Here is a 20444-nt window from a genome sequence, read left to right as displayed (position 1 = left end):
TCCTCCCTCCTCTATGTTTTGTAACCATTTCAGTAGAATTGGTACCTGCCATTATTTTTATGCCTGGCAGAATTTGGCTGTAAATCCATCAGGTCCAGGGCTTTTTTTTTTTTTGGTTGGTAGGTTTTTATTTTTATTTTTGTTACTAACTCAATTTCAGAAGTCGCTGTTGGTGTGTTCCGAGTTTCAATTTCTTCCTCATTCAATCTTTGCAGAGTGTGTGTTTCCAGGAATTTATCAGCTTTCTCTAAATCTTCTGGTTTGTGTGCATAGAGGTTGTTCATAATAGCCTCTACCTTTTATAGTTTTATGGGTTGGTTGTAATTTTACCTTTGTTGTTTCTGATTTTGCTTATTTGGACCTTCTCTCTTTTTTCCTTTGCTAGTCTAGCTAGCAGGCTATTGATCTTTTTTATCCTTTCAAAAAAACAGACTTTTGGTTTTGTTCTTTGTATGGATTTTTACATCTCAATTTCCTTCAGTTCCTCTCGATTTTAGTTATTTTCTGCTAGATTTGGCAGTAATTTGTTATTGTTTTTCTAATTCATCTGGGTATGATGTTAGATCATTAATTTGAGCTCTTTCTAACTTTTTGAGGTAGGTGTCTTCCATGTAATTATGTGGTTTTAAGAGATCTTCTTGATATTAATTTCCATTTTTATTTCATTGTATTCCAAGAGTATGATTTTATTTTTTTGGATTTATTGAGACTTGCTTTATGGCCAAGCATGTGGTCAGTCTTGGAGTATGTTCTGTGTGCAGATGAGAAGAATGTATATTCTGAGGTTGATGGGTAGAATATTCTGTAGATGCCTATGAGGTCCAGTTGATCAAATGTTGAGTTTGAATCCAGGATTTCTTTTTTAGTTTTCTGCCTTGATGATCTGTCTAGTGGTGTCAGTGGGGTGTTGAAGTTCCACACTATTATTGTGTGGCTAAGTCTTTTTGTAGGTTTAGAAGTACTTGTTTTAGTAATTTGGGTTCTCCAATGTTGGGTGTGTATATATTTAGGATATTTCAGTATTCTTGTTGGATCAAACCCTTTATCAATACTGTTGTTAGTTTAAATTCTGTTTTATCTGACATAAGAATCATGACCCCTCCTCTTTTTTGGTTTCCATTTGTCTGATAGATCTTTCTCTAACCCTTTATGGGTGTCATTACATTTATATGTGAGATGGGTCTCTTAAGACAGCAACGGATTTCTCTCATTTTTTAATCCACTTACCACTCTGTGCCTTTTAGATGGGGTATTTAGGTCATTTGCATTCAAGATTAATATTGATATAGGAGGTTTTGATAATATCATGGAGTTTTTAGCTCGTTGTTTTGTAATTTGTTTTGTGTGGTTGCTTTATAGGCTCTGTGGGCTATGTACTCAAGTGTGTTTTTGTTGTAGTAGGTATCATTCTTTTGTTTCCATGTTTAGAAATCCCTTAAGGATCTCTTTTAAGACTGGTCTAGTGGTAAAAAAAAATTCCCTTAGCACTTACTTGTCTGGAAAATATTTTAATTTTAATTTTGAGTTCTGGGGTACATGCACAGGATGTGCAGGTTTGTTACACAGGTAAACATGTGCCTTGGTGTTTTGCTGCACCTATCAACCCATCACCTAGGTATTAAGCCCAGCATGCATTAGCTATTTTTCCTAATACTCTCCCTTCCCCCACCCCACCCCCCAACAGGCCCCAGTGTGTGTTGTTCCCCTTTCCATGTCCATGTGTTCTCATTGTTCAGCTCCCACTTGTAAGTGAGAACATGAAGTGTTTGATTTTCTGTTCCTGAATTAGTTTGCTGATGATAATGGCTTCCAGCTCCATCCATGTCCCTGCAGAGGACATGATCTCATTCCTTTTTATGGCTGCATAGTATTCCATGGTGTACATTACCACATTTTCTTTATCCAGTCTATCATTGATGTGCATTTAGGTTGATTCCATGTCTTTGCTATTGTGAATAGTGCTGCAATGAACAATTGTGTGCATATATATTTGTAATAGAATGATTTATATTCCTTTGGGTATATACCCTGTAATGAGACTGCTGGGTCAAATGGTATTTCTGGTTCTAGATCTTTGAAGAATCACCACACCATCTTTCAAAATGGTTGAATTAATTTACATTCCCACAAACAGCGTGAAAGCATTCTTATTTCTCTGCAACCTCACCAGCATCTGTTGTTTCTTGACTTTTTAATGATCACCATTCTGAGTGGCATGGGATGGCATCTCATTGTGGTTTTGATTTGCATTTCTCTAATGATCAGTGATGTTCAGCTTTTTTTCATATGTTCGTTGGCCGCATGAATGTCTTCTTTTGAGAAATGTCTGTTCAGGTCCTTTGCCTACTTTTTAATGGGGTTGCATTTTTAAAATTTAATTTGTTTAAGTTCCTTGTAGATTCTGGATACTAGTCTTTTGTCAGATGGATAGATTGCAAAAATTTTCTCCCACTCTGTAAGTTCCCTGTTCACTTCACTCTTTCACTCTGATGATAGTTTTTTTTTTTTTTTTTGCTGTGCAGAAGCTCTTTAGTTTAATTATGAAACTGTCTTTGCAACATTATGATGGAGACAGTGAAAGAGCTCTAAATTAATCGACTCCGTCTTGCTTCTAACCTCCAAGCTGTCCTTTTTCATTCATGGGTATAGGCTGAATTAACTTTGGGAGAAGCTTACTTCATAGTTTATAGTTAATATGAAGATGATAACAGCCCTTTCCCAAAGCAGACCTCCTTCATGCCTGGGAATTAGACTGCCTTTGTAGGACTAACATTAGCCACAAGATTAGAAATTATGGTTTGGAAGTTATGTAGCTGGAGGCTACAAGTTTCTGACCCTCCCTAAACTGCTCCTAAACAGTGCTTAGATATTTTGCAGACCCTGCACTTGATGGATCAGGTGGTACTACTCAGGTTGATAAGCTGTCTCATCTAATCTCGTGGCCCCCACCCAGGGACTGACTCAGTACAGGAAGACAGCTTTGACTCCCTGTGATTTCATTTCTGACCAATAAATGCCCCTGGCTTTCTGGCTTCCCCCAACCCACCAAGTTGTCCTTAAAAACTCTCCTCCCCGAATGCTCGGAGACACTGATTTGAGTAATAAAACTCTGGTGTCCTGCACAGCCGGCTCTGCATGAATTACCCTTTCCCTATTGCAATTACCCTGTCTTGAGAAATCAGCCCTGTCTAGGCGGTGGGAAAGGTGAACCCATTGGGTGGATTATAATTAGATACCATTTGTCAAATTTTGTTTTTGTTGCAATTGCTTTTGGCGATTTCATCATGAAATCTTTGCCTGTGCCAAGGTCCTGAATGGTATTGCCTAGATTCCCTTCTAGGGTTTTTATAGTTTTGGGTTTTACATTTAAGTCTTTAATCCATCTTGAGTTAATTTGAATCTTAGGTTGGTGGGATATGAATTTCTTGGTTGGAATTTCTTTTCTTTAAGAATGCTGAAAATAGGCCCACAATCTCTCTTTGCTTTTAAGGCTTCTGCTGAGAAGTCTGCTGTTAGCCTGGTGGGGTTCCCTTTGCAAGTGACCTGTCTCTTCTCTCTAGCCATCTTTAAGATTTTTTCTTTAGCATTGACCTTGGATAGTCTGGTGACTGCATGCCTTGGTGATGTTTCTTTTGTATAGTATCTTCCAGGTGTTCTTTGGATTCCTTCTATCTGGATGTCTATCTCTCTAGCAAGATTAGGGAAATTTTCTTGAATTATTCCCTCAAATATGTTTTCCAGGCTGTTTACTTTTTCTCCTCTCTCAGGAATGCCAATAATTTGTAAGTTACATCAGTTTAGATAATCCCATATTTCTTGAAGACTTTGTTCAAGTATTTATCTTATTTTTGTCTGCGTTAGTTTGAAAGACCGTCTTCAAGCTCTGAAACTTTTTATTCTGCTTGATTCAATCTGTTGATAAAGATTTTAGTTATATTCTGAAGTTCCTTAACGAGGTTTTCAATTTCAGAAGCTCTGATTGATTTCTTTTTAAGAGGTTTATCTTTTCCTTCCTTTCCTGGATTGATTTAGAAGTGTCTTTGTGTTGATTTTCAACCTTGTATTGGGTCTCAGTGAGCTTCCTTACAATCCATGCTTTGAATTCTTTATCTGTCATTTCTGAGTTTCCACTTTGGTTAGGGATCATTTCTGGAGAGCTAGTGTGATCCTTTGATCATGTCACTACATTCAGATTTTTTATGGTGCCAGAATTCTTGCACTGTTTCCATCTCATCCGGAGACACTGACACTTCTAATTTTTTAATTATTTTCATGCAAGTAGGATTTCTTCTTCTTTTTTCCCTATAAAATTATTATTATTTTTTCTTTTCCTTTCCCTTCCCTGCATGGGGTGCAACTGTAGAGAATGTTGGGAAGGATATTTTGGCTTCACTTTTATAGCCCTATGCACTTTTGGGGGGCAGGTTTTATACTGGGCTGTGTAGGTTGACCTATGAGGCAGTTGATGGTACCTACAGGTAAGAGCTGGCTGTGGCCAATGCAGTGGGGTATGTACTTGATCCTTGTTTACTGGCACAGGTTCTCTGTTGCCTCAGGCAATGGGCTGACTCATGGAATGCACAGTGGTCTGAGCTCCCTGCTCAGGCTGAGGACAGGGGGGCCCAATGGGTGGGGCCAGGCCAGGTGGATCCACTTACAGGTTCTCTGATGGCAGTCATAAGCACTGAGGGTGAATCTAGTGGGTGGCCACCAGACACCCTCTGTGGCCGTATGGAGCTGGGTAACCTCCTTAGCCCCAGGTTCTTTGCACAGGGATGGTGGGTAACTCATGCTCCTATTCCAGAAGAATGGGTGCTCCAGACACCAGGAGATCTGCCTGGGTGTTGAGCAGAGGGACCCCTGCACCAACATTTCTGCAAAGGAGGGCTGGGGTGACTCAGGCTGCTAAACCAGGAATGCAGGTGCTCTAAATGCCTGGAGTTCTGCCTGGGCATGTAGCAGAGAGGGCCCTTCTGCACAAGAAGTGTGTGGTGACTCAGGCTGCTGATCCAGGCAAGCTGGTTCTCTGAATGCCTGGAGTTCTGCCTGGACATGGAGTTCAGAGGGCCTCGCTAGACTAGGAACTATGTCCATGAAGGGTGGGGAAACTCAGGCTGTTGGTCCAGGCAAGTAGGTGCTCCAAATGTCTGGATTTCTGCTTAGGGGTATACCAGAGAGTGCCCTTGAGTGATACACCATCTCAAGGGAGAAAGCTGGAGCACCCAGCAATGGCATACATAGACTGGTTTCCAGTCATCAAGCTGGACTTGGCTGCAAGTGTCACTGTCCAGGAGAAACTGAGGCAAGCCTGAGGCTTGCAGTGGAGGAGAGCAGAATTCCAGTGCCTACTTCTGAAATCCTTTCCACAGTTCTGGCTGTGGATGTCCTTACCCCACTCCAGAGCAGGCACTCTAGAGGTCTGGTCTGAGACTGCAATGCCTGTGTGGTCATGCTGCCAGATTGCCACAGAATGACTGACTTTGTATGTGCCCAGATTAAAAATGATATCCTGCTCTCAGTCCCACATCTGGGAAAATGCCTGCAACTTTTCCTGGTGTCTCCCTTGCAGAGTCTCTAAGCCTCTCCTCAACTTACCTCCAGGGCTTGGGAGAAACAAAGTGTTCTCCTTCGGTCTGGGTTGGTCAGATTCCCAGTGGAAAGGTAAGTCACAGAGGGAGGCTCTCTGCTTCTCTCACATGCTGGAGCTTCACTCACTTAATAGCTAAATGCTGTTATGGGGGCTGTTTGCCAGTGTTCTCCACAGGACCAGGGATGTCTTTCATGATTCTAGTGGATTCCCATTTTCCTTCTTGAATTAAAGTGCACAGAGTTTATATTTATGCACTGTCTTGCTATTTCCAAGTGGCTGAGGCATGCTAAAAGCCTCTAATCCACCATCTTGGAAAATGAAACAGTATTGCTATTGAAGGCCTGGGATGTCCAATATGGCATTACAAATAAGCATATATCTATAGACCAACATCTATGTATATAATACTGTGTTAGATACTACAGGGAAAATATTAAAAAATAAGCAAAGATAGACATTAAAGAAATATTTACAAGGATGCTGAGTGTTATTACGGAGAAGTGCAGGTGCAATGGAAATGTTCAAGTGAGGGATCTTGTCAACTCTGCAAATCAGAGGAAATGCTCTGGAGGAATTGCCTACTTAAATGAGGCTTAATAGATGAGAATGTTAACCAGGTGAGGAAGTACTAGCATTCTAGGTAGAGAGGAAGCATGTGTGCGGCCCTGGAGATGAGAGAGAAAATGGCATATTCTAGGAACCTTAAAAAGCCCAGTATGGCTGAACAGTAGGAAACCATGAGGAGTTTGACTGGAAGTAAGACTGGAGAGTAAGTTAGAAGTCACATTGTGAGGGACAATGGAAACTATAAAAGGTTTTAAAAATAGATAATGACTGGTGAGAAGTACATTAAAGATTTGGTGTAATTGGACACAGTGTACACTGCTCAGGTAACAGGTGCACCAAAATTTCAGACACTCCCACTATAGAACTTCTCCATGTAACCAAAAACCACGTGTTTCCCCAAAACTATTGAAATACAAACTTTTTAAAGAAAGAGATGCTGGCCGGGTGCGGTGGCTCACGCCAATAATCCCAGCACTTTGGGAGGCCGAGGTGGGCGGATCACGAGGTCAGGAGAGTGAGACTGTCCTGGCTAACATGGTGAAACCCCGTCTCTACTACAAAATACAAAAAATTAGCCAGGCATGGTGGTGGGCGCCTGTAGTCCCAGCTACTCGGGAGGCTGAGGCAGGAGAATGGTGTGAATCCGGGAGGCAGAGCTTGCAGTGTGCCGAGTTCATGCCACTGCACTCCAGCCTGGGTTCAGAGCAAGACTCTGTCTCAAAAAAAAAAAAAAAAAAAAAAAAAAGACAGTAATAGGTGGTTATTTTTTGTTAGTCAGTTTAGTACCCATACTTGACTTGGCTTTTGGACTGTACTTATTAGACCTTGATATGGAGTAGTCCATTTGTGTTCAATGAAACTTTTGAAACCAGCTGATTGTCAAATGTCAAGCAGCTCAAGAGATTCTGCCTGGGTTGGCTTTATGGTTCCACTTATATATATGTTCTATATAATATATAAATTCTATAATTTATATAATATAATATTAATATAATATACATTCTATAATTCTAGTACCTACTGCTGATATATATTAATATATAATTGCTGATCTGTAATATTGTATATAGAACTGCTGACATGTAATATATCATATATTACATATATGTAATATGTATTATATATTAAATATATACTATATGTGTATGTAATATATAATACATTACATACATAATGTAATATATGTTATATATTATATAATACATAATGTAATATATATTACATATATTGCATGATATCATGTAATATATATGAGATGTAACATACATCTCATAATGTATACATCTCATACATTATATATATATTACAAGGTCTAATTAGAGAAGTCTAGAGAAATCACATCATGGTCTAATTAGAGAAGTATGTACATCTCAGCAGTAATATATATATAATATTACATCCTGAATTACAATAGAATATACATATATGTGTGTACATATGTATAATATTACATCTCAGCAGTAGGCACTAGAATTCTGCTCTCCCCCATTGCAAGCATGGGGCAGGAGGAGAGCTGGCATACAGGACGAGCTTGGTGACCAGGAACCAGTCTGCGTGTGCCATTGCTGGGTGCTGCAGCCTACTCCCCTGAGATGGTGGTGCAGCAGGGTGCTCTCTCTGCTATACCCCCAAGCAGAAATCTAGGCATTTGGAGCACCCACTTGCCTAGACCAGCAGCCTGAGCTGCCCCACCCATTATGGACATAGGTCCTGGTACAACAGAACCCTCTCCATTCCACACCCAGACTGAGGCAGATCTCCAGTTCATATATGTATTAGGAGATGTTGGTAATAATTTGGAGTGGTTATTAGCCAATCAGGAGACAAATTGATACTTTTTTTCTCCCAAAATAGAAGAAAGACAGGAGAGAAATGAAGAGAGAGGAAAGGTAGAGCTATATAACCCAGTAGCAAGACGGACTATGAACAGTACTCAGTAATTTTCTCATATGCTGTCAATGGATGGAGTGTGGTTCAGGAGGTTTGGATTTAATTATATTATTTTTGTTTGACTTACCATTTTAACTTCCTTAGGGAATCTCTTAAATTAGTCATGCCTTAGTTCTTTTCATGTAAAGACATTCTGGCTCAGAACCAACCATTATGCAGTTTCACTTAATGAAATCATGTCATTTAGAGCATCTTGAACTCCAGAGAGAGGTATCTCATGCGAGAAGTTTTGATTACAATTGTTACCTTCTGCTTGTTTGCACTTCAGTTCCTTAGAAAAGAAACACATTTTGAAGAAATTCCTTTAATAGGGACTTGGCAATGTAGGCAGACTGCCTTGTAATATTCACACTTCTCTAATTGCAATATTGAGTGTGTGTCTTTGATGGGTCTCTTATGGCAGGTGTACTGACTTTTTTCCCCTCCTGGTGTCAGTGTAATATTTTTACAGAACAGAAGAGGGTACTGTGAATAGATTCTGATGTAAGGTGTGAACAGGAAGAAAGATGTTTGCTCTGGCTTTGGCTCATCTTCTAGCAAAGTTGCCTAGAATGTGGTTGTAAATGACTGTCATGTAGTAAACTCTGCCTACCTTCCCTGTCTCTTCTCTAAGCTAAAATAACTAGCACTGTTTTGCTCATTTATGCAAACTTGTGCTTTTTTTAATATGAAGAGAGATGAGCTAAGTCATCAGCAGCATTGTGACTCTGACTTGTTTTTACTAGTAGATGGGTTGCATCTGAGCTTTTCACTTGCCTTACTTCACTGAAGACCAATATAGTGTCTTTGGGGGACAATGTTCAAGGTGAGGCTTTCCATCTGTGGCTGTGGTATAGAGTGAGTCTCATTGGCTTACACAGGATATAACTGCAATTTTGACCTCAGTGCTGTGCTCAATTTAGTTGAGTGAGGTTGCTTGTGGGGTACCAATGAATCCCAGAGGGCAGAACTCACTCACAAAAATGTAACTTGTCTATTAGTCAGTGGGCAAACATATGGCTGAAGAGTATGCAGATGTTTTCCATTGAAATGAGAAAATAAATTTTAATAATCTGTGTTTTTTGTATCTTTTAAGGAAGATCCTGGAATTCTCCGTTCAGTTGCCACCCACAGTGTATCTCATTGTTTTCTGTTATTGTAGGTTTCTAGGTCAGGTGTTGATCACCATATTATTTGTCACAACTTTCTGTTTGAAACTCAAGCATTTTTAAAAAAGTTTTGTCTCATAAGGTCTAGAAACTGCCTTTACATTATAAAGTTGCTTGTATTTATCCACAGCCTGGAATAATCTATTGATGGTATTTTACTTCTAAACAGTAAGAAAGATATGCTGTAATCTGTTGGGAAAACCGTATGCTTTGTACTTATCTAGGTTAAAGGAAACAGTAGTGGCTTGACCTCTAGATATTTGGCTTCATATGCCTTGGCTGCTTGGTAGAAGTCATCCCATATTGAATATACATTGGTTCCAAAGGATATTTCTGCTTCTGCAGTAGCTCCAAACATACACTGCTATGCTTATAAAACAGGGCTGAGGGAAGTAGTTTGCTGGAACCAGTTTGCTCTTGCTAGTTAAGAGTCGATTGTGTACATTTCTTTTCAACACTGTGTTGAATGGCATAACGTTGGTAGATTGAAACAGGTCATGATGGGAGTATTCACACCACAGAAATAGGCAAAGGCTACTCATCAGGGATCTTTCTCCCCTTGGAGAGTCAGTTGTTGAACACTTAACAACACACCACTTGTTGGAGGTTGTTATCCCAGCCATTGAGGCCTACCCCAGAGTAGACTCGACATATTCCCTTTTATTCCTGGAATTGGGACTGACTCAGGCCTCCCAAGGTTTTGGGGGGACAATTCTAAAGGAATAAGCCAATTCAAATCCACACTTTTGAAACTGGGCAAGAAAGAGCCAAGTCATCTGAAGGATGAAGGTCCAGAATGGGACTGAATTACCATTCAGTTTATTGCATTCATAGCAATGTTGTCTAAGAGGCTGATTCCAGGTGCTAGCCATTTACTGTAAATAAGAAATATGGACTATTTTGTCACTGGAACAATTTACCAAACAAGTACCTTTCTGTCAATTCATGGTGAAATAATGAGAGAAACAAGAGAAGTCCTCAACTTGAGTATACTTTGTAAGTGGTTCAGCTTCCTGGCAGGCACTGATGTATTTCATGTGTATCCATCTCATCCCTGCAGATTCTCTTAGCTTAATGATTGTCAAAACACTGTGTAAATAGTCAGTGATACTGAAGATGGCAATTTCCATAAACTGTATTTATTCTTTCTTTTTGACAAAAATGACTTCTTATTTTTTTTTTAAGAATGCCTCAAACACCTGGGTTTTCGTGCTTTCATTTTTAGAATGAACATTCCTCCTACTTGGCAGTTAATATTTTTGACTTTTAGAACACTTCTGGAATGTGACTTGACTTTAAAACTTTTACCATTAAAATATTTACAACACATATACAAAGTATAGTGATACTTTCATTATAAATCATTAAAAATACCTGAACACCTGAATGAAAACTTGGACAAAAGATATGAGCAAAGCTATCTACAGAAAAAGGAAATATAAGTAGTCAATAAATATATGAAAGGATGACCTATCTAACTCATATCGAAAATGTAAATGCAAATGAAAACATATCAATGTTGGTTGAGAATATGAAGTAAATAAGCCGTCTCATATGCTATTGGTGGGAATATACATTGGTATTAGGTTTATTGGAAAAAATAAGGCAGTATTTTCAAAATGTAAAATGCATTTAGTTTTGGGCCCACTGTTCTTACTTCCAGAATTTATCTTACAAAAATATTTGTGTATGAACATTATATATACATATACATACACATGGCTATTCATTATAAAATTGTTTTAATAGCATAAAGACTGAGAAGTATCCATCATTAGGGATGATCTAACTAATTAGTTAAATTATGGAAACACCAGGCAGTGGTGTACTTTGTATTCACTAGAAAGTATAAGGTAGATCTACTTACACTGGCATAGAAAGATGTTCGCTAAATATAGTTAGCACTTGGTGAAAAAATTATTGTCCAATAATATGTCTTGTATTACCTCACTTTCATTTAAAAATTATATATCACTCTTCACTATGTATACTTCTGTGCAATTGAATATTTGAAAATAAGCAGGTATTACTTTTGTGTTTAAACTCTATTGGAAAATACTTTTGTTTTTATACTGTTCTGTAAGCTTGTTCTCCTCTATTAACAACATACTTTGAACTTATCCTTCCCCCACTCTTCCCAACTGCTGTGCAACATCATACCTCATAGATAAGCCATCCTCTATCCATCCATGCATCCATCCATATATTCATCTATCCACATACCTGTGCACCAAATTATTTCTTACTTGCTTATTTAAGCTATTTATTTTTCCAGTTATAGAAGCAATGCTTACCCTTATCCAAAACAAAACAAAAAATGAACAAGCAAAAACAATAACAAAATGATACAGTTAGAGAAGGGCACATAAAAAAATAACTATAGCTTGGACTCATTCTCCAGAGGCAACCACTTTAACAGTTTTTGTTCTAGTGGTTACTTTTTTGACATTAAATAATGTACTTATAAGTATGTATATCAACATTATATTATAATATTAGTAATATGCTTATATCCCCATTCGTTGTCTTCTTCTCTCCTCTCCTCTCTTCTCCTTTCCTTGTCTATCTGTGCCAGGCTCAGAAGAAAGCCATATCAGGATATCTAACCCTGGCATAGTTCATGCTTTGGGACATTTGACCAAGATTGGAAGGTGTTTAAGCAGAGTACATGAGTAGAGGGTACACAGCCTTAAAAAGGATGGCAAAAACCAGAAGGAAAATGGATATAGTCATGGAGGGGAGGACCAGTCAAGAAATGTGGCCCCTCGTCTGTGCCAGTTCCTTACCTGAAACCTAAGAAGGCTAGATTGCAGTTGGTGTTTTAGCTGTGGATAAGTTTAACCCAGAGTTCCTGGGACTCTTAATGGTATGATGAAATGGAGAAAAACATGGCTTTTGAGTCCAAAAGACTGGATTTTGAATCCCCATGCTACCACTTTCTAACTGTATAATCTTCAGACAACTTGTTTAACTCCTTTGGACTCTAGCATTCTTATCTGTAAACTGGCAATAGTATTTTACTCGATATTATACTGTGGAAGTTAGATGATAATAACTAGCATTTACTTATTACTATGTGTCAGATATGATTCTAAGTGCTAGATTGGGTATCTGACTACAATGTATATCTCCTTCTCATGCTTACTATAATTATGATTAAATAATTTGTTGTTTAATGTGTGTCTCTCCCAATGGAATGTTAGTTTCATGAGGGCAAAGATCATGTCTGTCGTCCTCACAGTACTGTATTTTTAGTGCCTGCTAAGTATATATATTGATTCTCAGTATTTATTGACTCAATTAAATTAAGATATATCTGAGTTGTGGTTATCTCATGCATGTGTGTGTGTGTGTGTTTGTGTGTGGGTGTGGGGCAGACGTTTATGACCCTGTGGCATAATTTGGTATTTGACTTCAAAGTGAGATGACCAGATGGTTTGCTTTTGATTTTACCAATGTCCTAACAGTCCCTTGGTAGCCCCAAATAAATATGAAATGTAGAGTTGGAAATATTTGGGATTAATAATTTCTTATAAAAATAATTCTGCATTGATGGACGCCAAGTAGTAATATATGCCCAGAACTTAGCTCTTTTATTAAAGTTTATTTAAGGAATAGGGAAATTTGGTAGGAAATACAGATCAGTATGCTCAATAAAAATCCTGCCAATTTTTCTATCTGTAAAGTATATCTTTAGGCTATAGTTCAATAAAAACGTAATGTTTTAATTGCAGATGACATATCAGTTTCCACCAGTTTGTTGTTATATAGGCAATGCAATTGATTAAGCTCAATTGGACTATATCATTCTTTTACTGAATCTTTGTTCCAATTGTAGTGTTTTGTGGATAACTATTTTTGTTTTTTTTTTTTTGAGACAGAGTTTCACTCTGTCGCCCAGGCTGGTGTGCAGTGGTGTGATCTTGGCTCACTGCAGCCTCTGCCTCCCAGGTTCAAGCGATTCTCCTGCCTCAGCCTCCTGAGTAGCTGAGACTACAGGCACACACCACCACACTCGTTAATTTTTTTATTTTTAGTAAAGACTTGGTTTCACCATTTTGACCAGGATGGTCTCCATCTCCTGACCTTGTGATCCGTCTGCCTCAGCCTCCTAAAGTGCTGGGATTACAGGTGTGAGCCACCAGAATGTCTTTGCTCAACTGTGTTGGACAGTGGAGAGCTGATTTTAATTTTATTGAGTTCCCTCAATGAAATTTGCTTGAACTTGTCTCTTTAAAACATCAATCTATGTTTCTATTTTAACACCAAATAATTATGTTAACAAAGACCACAGACAACAGTTGCTTTTACTTATCCTTAATCACTTCCCCAAATATAAAGATTTTGATAATTCAACTTTAAGGCTATGTATTCCTATTGTGAAAAAGGACTGCTTCCCCACATATTCCTATGTGTCAATGAGGGAACATAAGGCTGATGTGGTGAAGACTGTGATGACCTGGTACATTTCAAGATGTTTTATGGTACCTAAAACCAAAGGGATCTGAAAAGGGAGCCTAGTGATAGAGGAGGTTTAAACCAAAAAGGCTCTGGGTTGAATGTGACCAGTAATTGCCCAACCTGCCTGGTATGTCTAAAAGGAATAACACACTTGGTATATAATCTAGAACTGTGATTTTGATGTGTGAACATATCATTGAAATGAAAAAAAAATCTATCAACTAATTTTCTATTATGATGTTAAATTACTTATTTGACCAATTTTAAATAATGTTAAGATGAAGTTTACATATACTTCAATGATTTAAAGGATACAACTAAATAGTTTTATATTTATTTACTTTTCATGATACATAATATTTTTACATATGTATGGGGTACATGTGATATTTTGTTACATGCATAAAATATGTAATGATCAAGTCAGGATATTTAGAATATCCATCCCTCAAGCATTCATCCTTTATCTGTGTTGGAAACATTTCAAGTTCTCCTTTCTAGCTATTTTGAAATATATAATACATTGTTATTAATTATAGTCACCCTACTCGGCTATAGAATATTATAACTCATTTTTTCATCTAGCTATATATCTATTCCCATTAACCAACCTCTCTCTGTTCCCCCTCCCCTAACACACACCCTTCCCAGCCTCTGGTATCTATCATTCTACTCCCTACCTCAATAAGATTAACTTTTTAAACTCCACATATGAGTGAGGACATGCAATGTTTGTATTTCTGTGCTTGGCTTATTTAACTTAACGACCTCACATTCCATCCATGTTGCTGCAAATAACATTATTTTATTCTTTTTTATGGCTGAGTAGTATTCCATTGAGTATATATACCACTTTTTCTTTGGGAATAAAGCTGCAATAAACATGGAGGTCTGGGTATCTATTTAGTATACTGGTTCCTTTTCCTGTGGATAAACACCCATTAGTGGATGGCTGGATTGTATGGTAGTTTTATTTTTAGATATTTGAGAAATCTCCATACTGTTTTCCATAGTGGCTGTACTAATTTATGTTTCCACCAAGTGTATAAGAGTTCCATTTTCTCTGCATCCTCACCAGGAAATCATTTTGTATGAATCTATACTAATCCAAATGATTATGCATAAAAATATGTGCACATACAAGGGTAGCCAATGCAGTATGCATTGTGATGGTGAAAATCTGGTAACAGACTAAACACATTTTCATGGGTGGGGGTGGTACATTCATACCATGGAATACTATACAACCATTAAAGAGACAGAGATAGATGGGTATGGATAGAAATGGGTAGATCTACAAGACATATGAAGAACAGATATGATTCCACATATAATGGAAAAAATCTATGTATGCATGCATAAGAATGTATGTGTATTCTGTATAGACAGAAATCTATAGAAAAAAGTTCGGAATTTTTAACATTACTATATCTCTTAGGAGGGGAGTGGTTAAAGTCTCAGGTTGAAGGGTAAATTCCATTTTTGTCTTTTTAATAATAACCATTCTGACTGGAGTAAGACGATATCTCATTGTGGTTTTGATTTTCATTTCCATGATGATTAATGGTGTTGAGCATTTTTTTCATATACCTGTTAGCTATTTGTGTGTCTTCTTTTGAAAAATGTCTATTTAGAGCTTTTGCCTACTTTTTAATGAGATTCTTTCTTTTTGGTGAGGTTGAGTTGTTTGAGCTCCTTGTATATTCTGGGTATTAGTCTCTTGTTAGGGAATAGTTTGTAAATATTTTCTCCCATTTGACAGGTTGTCTCTTCTCTGTGTTGACTGTTTCCTTTGCTGTCCAGAAGCTTTTTAGTTTATTATGGTTTCATTTGACTATTTTTGGTTTTGTTGCTTATACTTTTGAGGTCTCAGCCATAAATTCTTTTCCTAGGCCAATGTCTTGAAGTGTTTCCTCTATGTTTTATTCCAGTAGTTTTATTGTTTGGGATTTTACATTTAAGTCTTTAATCCATTTTGAGTTGATCTTTATATATGGTGAGAGATAGGGGTTCAGTTTCATTCTTCTGCATATGGTTATCCAATTTTCCCAGCACCATATATTGAAGAGTGTCCTTTCCCCAATGTGTGTTCTTAAGAGTCTTTTTTTGAAAATAAGTTGACTATAAATGTATGGATTTATTTATGGGTTCTCTATTCAATTTCATTGGTCTATGTGTCTACTTTTATACTAATAACATACTATTTTGGTTACTATAGTGTTGTAATCTATTTTGAAATCAGGTAGCGTGATGACTCAAGCTTTGTTCTTTTTTGTTTGTTTGTTTGTTTTTGAGATAGAATCTCACTCTGTCACCCAGGCTGGAATGCAGTGGCGTGATCTCGGCTTACTGCAACCTCCACCTCCCTGGTTCAAGCAATTCCCCTGCCTCAGCCTCCAGAGTAGCTGGGATTACAGGCGCATGCCTCCACACCTGGATAATTTCTTTTCTTTTTTTTTTTTTTTTTGAGATGTAGTCTCACTCTGTCGCCAGGGCTGGAGTACAGTGGCGTGATCTTGACTCACTACAACCTCTGCCTCCTGGGTTCAAGCGATTCTCCTGCCTCAACCTCCCGAGTAGCTGAGATTACAGGTGCCTGCCACTAGGCCCAGCTAAATTTTTTTTGAATTTTTAGTAGAGATGGGGTTTCGCCATGTTGGTCAAGCTGGTCTCAAACTCCTGACCTAATGATTCACCCGCCTGGGCCTCCCAAAGTGCTGGGATTACAGGTGTGGGCCACTGCGCCTGGCCGGCTAATTTTTTTTTTTTTTAATAGTAGAGACGGGGTTTCACCATGTTGGCCAGACTGGACTCAAGCTCCTGACCTCAGGCAGTCCACCTGCCTCAGCCTCACAAAGTACTGGGATTACAGGCCTGAGCTACCGTGCCCGGCCACTTTGTTCTTTTTGCTTAAGATTGCTGTGGCTATTCAGGCTATTTTTTGGTTCCATGCAAATTTTAGGATTGTGTTTTCTATTTCAGTGAAAAATGACATTGATAGGCATTGCATCGAATCTGTAAATTGCTTTGGGTACTGTGATCATTTTAATACTGTTAATTATTCCTATCCATGAGCATGGAATATTTTTTCATTTGTCTCATTCATGAGTGTTTTATAGTTTTCCTTGTAGAGGTCTTCCACATCCTAGGTTAAATTTGTTCGTAGGTAGTTTGGGATTTTTTTTTTTTTTAGCTATTGTAAGTAGAACTAAGTTTTTTGTTTCTTTCTTGGCTGGATCATGATTGGTGTATAGAAACATTGCTGATTTTTGTACATTGATTTTGTATTCTGCAACTTTACTGAATTTATTTATCAGGTCTAATAGTTTTTTGGTGGAGTCTTAGTTTTTTCTAGATCATGGCGTCAGCAAAGAGGGACTATTTGACTTCCTCTGTTCCAATTTGAATGCATTTTTATTTATTTCTCTTACCTGATTGTTCTGGCTAGGACTTCCAGTACCATCTTGAATAGGATCAGTGAAAGTGGGCATCCTTGTTCCAGTTCCCAGAGGAAGACTTTCAGTTTTTCCCCATTCAATATAATGTTAGCTGTGAAATTTTCATATATAGCCTTTATTATGTTGAGTTATGTTTCTTCTATACCTGGTTTATTGAGAATTTTTTTTTTAAATCATGAAGGGATGTTGAATGTTACCAAATGCTTTTTCTGCATCTATTGAGATGATCGTATGGTTTTTTTCCTTCATGTGCTATATCGCCCTTATTGATTTGTGTATGCTGAACCATCCTTGAAACCCTGGGATAAATCTCATTTGATGATGATGTGTTATCTTCTTGTTGTGTTACTGGATTCTGTTTACTAGCATTTCGTTGAGGACTTTTTCATCTATGTTCCTCAGGGATATTGGCCTGTAGTTTTCGTGTGTGTGTGTGTGTGTGTGTGTGTGTGTGTGTGTGTGATTATATGGTTTTGGTATCAGAGTAATGCTGGCCTTGTGGAATGAGTTAGGGAGTATTCCCTCCTCTTTAATTTTGTTGGAATCATTTCAGGATAATTGGTGGTTTCCTTTGGAAGTTTGGTAGAACTTGGCAGTAAAGCCATCTGGTCTTGGAATTTTTTTGTTGGGAGACTTTTTATTATTGATTCAATTTCATTACCCATTATTGGTCTATTTTTATTTTCTGTTTCTTCCTGAATTCAATCTTGGTAAGTTGTATGTGTCCAGGAACCTATCCATTTCCTCCAGGTTTTTCAGTTTGTTAGCATATAGGTATTCATAATGGTCTCTTATCATCTTTTGTATTTCTGTAGTATCAGTTGAAATGTTTTTTTTTTTCATTTCTGATTTTATTCATTGAGTGCTCTATCTTTTTTGTTGCTTAGTCCAGCTAGTGGCTTATTAATTTTACTGTTTCAAAAAAGCCAACTTTTCATTCTGTTGGTCCTGTATCCTTGGTATTATTCTTATAGTCTATATTTCATTTAGTTCTGCTCTGATCTTTGTTTTTTTTTTCCTGCCAATTTTGAGTTTGGTTTGTCCTTGCTTTTCTAGTTACTTGAGGTGCATTATTACATTATTTATTTGAAAGCTTTCTACTTTTTCAATGTAGGCATTTATTGCTATAAACTTACCTCTTAGCATTACATTTGCTGTATCCCACAAGTTTTAGAATGATGTGTTTCCATTTTCATTTATTTCAAGAAATTTTTTGATTTCCATCTTAATTTCTTCATCTACACAATTCATTCAGGAGCATGTGGTTTAGTTTCCATATATTGGTATAGTTTCCAAAGTTCTTGCTTGTATTGATTTCTAGTTTTATTCCATCGTGGTCTGAGAAGATAGTTGATGTAATTTCAGTTTTTAAAACAGTTTGTTGAGATTTGTTTTGTGGCCTAACACATGGTCTATTCCAGAGAATGTTTCATGTACTGTGGAAAAGAATATGTATTCTGAAGTTGTTGGACAGAATGTTCTGTAAATGAATATTAGGTCCATTTGGTCCAAAGTCCAGTTTAAATATAGTGTTTCTCTGGTTTTTCTGTTTAACTGTTAGGTCTAATGCTGAGAATGGGATGTTGAAGTCCCCCACTATTTATTACAGTCTATCTTTCTTTTTAGATTTAGTAATATTTGCTTTATGTATCTGGGTTACCTCAATGTTGGGTCTATACATGTTCATAATAGTTACATTTTCTTGCTGGATTGATACCTTTGTCATTATGTAATGAACTTTTTTGTCTTTTTTGTCTTTTTTTTTTTTTTTTTTTTTTTACTACTTTTGATTTCAAGTCTGTTTGATATAAGTATGGCTACTCCTGCCAGCAGTGGGCTGGGCAGGTGGGTTCTTAGGCCCCTGAATAGCAGATATGACATGAGTTATGTCAGTATTACGTGGCTTTTTATTTCTATTTTTGTGGAATGCTTTTTTCCTTTCCTTGACTTTCAGTTTATGTGCATCTTTACTGGTAAGGTGAGTTTCTTGCAGGAAGCATATAGTTGGATTATTTAAAAGACCTATTTAACCATTCTATGTCATTTAACAGGAAAGCTTCATTCTTTTATATTCAAGATTATTATTGATCTGTAAGGCTTTTCTCCTGTCACATTGTTAATTGTTTCCAGGTTGTTTTATATATTCTTTGTTCAAAGATACAACATACCAGAATCTCTGGGACACATTTAAAGCAGTGTGAAGAGGGAAATTGATAGCACTAAATGCCCACAAGAGAAAGCGGGAAAGATCTAAAATTGACACCCTAACATCACAATTAAAAGAACTAGAGAAGCAAGAGCAAACACATTCAAAAGCTAGCAGAAGGCAAGAAATAACTAAGATCAGAGCAGAACTGAAGGAGATAGAGACACAAAAGCCCTCCAAAAAATCAATGAATCCAGGAGCTGGTTTTTTGAAAAGATCAACAAAATTGATAGACCACTAGCAAGACTAATAAAGAAGAAAAGAGAGAAGAATCAAATAGATGCAATAAAAAATGATAAAGGGGATATCACTACCGACCCCACAGAAATACAAACTACCATCAGAGAATACTATAAACACCTCTATGCAAATAAGCTAGAAAACCTAGAAGAAATGGATAATTTCCTGGACACTTACACTCTCCCAAGACTAAACCAGGAAGAAGTTGAATCCCTAAATAGACCAATAGCAGGCTCTGAAATTGAGGCAATAATTAATAGCCTACCAACCAAGAAAAGTCCAGGACAAGACAGATTCACAGCCGAATTCTACCAGAGGTACAAGGAGGAATTGGTACCACTCCTTCGGAAACTATTCCAATCAATAGAAAAAGAAGGAATCCTCCCTAACTCATTTTATGAGGCCAACATCATCCTGATACCAAAGCCTGACAGAGATACAACAAAAACAGAGAATTTTAGACCAATATCCCTGATGAACATCGATGCAAAAATCCTCAACAAAATACTGGCAAACCGAATCTAGCAGCACATCAAAAAACTTATCCACCATGATCAAGTGGGCTTCATCCCTGGGATGCAAGGCTGGTTCAACATACACAAATCAATAAATGTAATCCAAAGAACCAAAGCCAAAAACCACATGGTTATCTCAGTAGATGCAGAAAAGGCCTTTGACAAAATTTAACAGGCCTTCATGCTAAAAACTCTCAATAAATTTGGTATTGATGGAACGTACCTCAAAATAATAAGAGCTATTTATGACAAACCCACAGCCAATATCATACTGAATGGGCAAAAACTGGAAGCATTCCCTATGAAAAC

This window comes from Rhinopithecus roxellana, chromosome 7 (genome assembly GCF_007565055.1).
Source record: "Rhinopithecus roxellana isolate Shanxi Qingling chromosome 7, ASM756505v1, whole genome shotgun sequence".
Taxonomy (NCBI): domain Eukaryota; kingdom Metazoa; phylum Chordata; class Mammalia; order Primates; family Cercopithecidae; genus Rhinopithecus; species Rhinopithecus roxellana.
The sequence above is the reverse complement of the archived record's forward strand: the minus strand, read 5'-3'. Positions refer to the sequence as shown.